This window comes from Mycetomoellerius zeteki, unplaced genomic scaffold (assembly GCF_001594055.1).
Source record: "Mycetomoellerius zeteki isolate Tzet28-1 unplaced genomic scaffold, Tzet1.0 scaffold41, whole genome shotgun sequence".
Classification (NCBI taxonomy): domain Eukaryota; kingdom Metazoa; phylum Arthropoda; class Insecta; order Hymenoptera; family Formicidae; genus Mycetomoellerius; species Mycetomoellerius zeteki.
The window spans coordinates 1,004,695-1,005,717 of NW_017257403.1; the positions used below are offsets into that span (position 1 = coordinate 1,004,695).

A 1,023-nucleotide genomic window follows, 5' to 3' on the forward strand; every position below is an offset into this window, starting at 1 on the left:
TATTGCGAGATAAATTTGTCGTAAGCCTAATCTTTTTGACATCTATAAGATAGTTTTATTAATAAAACACTCTATTTTGTCGTTTGCATGAGATATTATATCAGACAGTATATGTGTTAAATATAAAAAAGAAGATATATATTTTTTTCTCGTTAAAAATATATGCACGACATGAAATGATGAAAATGATATGAAGTTATCGAAGCAGTCGTGGCCGAGTGGTTAAGGCGTCTGACTAGAAATCAGATTCCCTCTGGGAGCGTAGGTTCGAGTCCTACCGACTGCGAAAGGGGTAATCTTTTTTTTGCTTTATAATTGATGTACGTGAATAACTGGCGAATGAATATCAAATATAATCAATGATTATATTTCATCAACTTTTTACAATAATTTATACATGTATTATACAGATACATAAATTATAATGCAACGATACAAGTATCCATTTCATAATAAATTTCGCAATACCAAGAGATATTTATGTTATACGAGCGCAATTTTAATCACGATTGCCTCAATGTACCATGCTTACTATATTAGTTATCATATATTTGTTTTCCAAATTGAGATAATTCATATCCATGTCGATAATGATGGAATATAAGGGATGTATAAGAAATTGCAACGATATAGCAACACTGGTCTGTGAATTTACTTTAGGATTATTGCCTGAACGAACGTAATCGTTTATCGTAGTTTTTTAGATGCTGAATACGAATCCGTTTTCAAAATTTAACTATCACTTCATAATTTTTAGGAAAAAGGCGCCAAAAAGGTAAAAAAAACTATGATTTGAAAGGTTTTCATTACTTCATAATATCGGCAGCAAATTTTTCTTCTAAATTTTTTTAATACCACGCGAAAGTATCAATCTTTAAAATGTATTTTGTTTCGTTTAGATATGATTTTTCGTTTTCGAGATACAGCAATTTGAAAAAAAAAAAACATTTTATTTTATCGCTTTATTTCATATCGTTCTTGATTTGCATGTTCCTATTATATTATATAAGTACAAAAGCATTT

The 1,023-nt window shown here is 28.8% G+C and overlaps 1 non-coding gene across 1 annotated transcript; it reads left to right on the forward strand.

Moving 5' to 3' along the window:
* The first annotated feature begins 204 nt into the window (after positions 1-204).
* On the forward strand, positions 205-286 carry TRNAS-AGA (transfer RNA serine (anticodon AGA)). The gene has a single exon. It is a non-coding gene; the product is annotated as a tRNA-Ser (tRNA).
* The last annotated feature ends 737 nt before the right edge of the window (positions 287-1,023 follow it).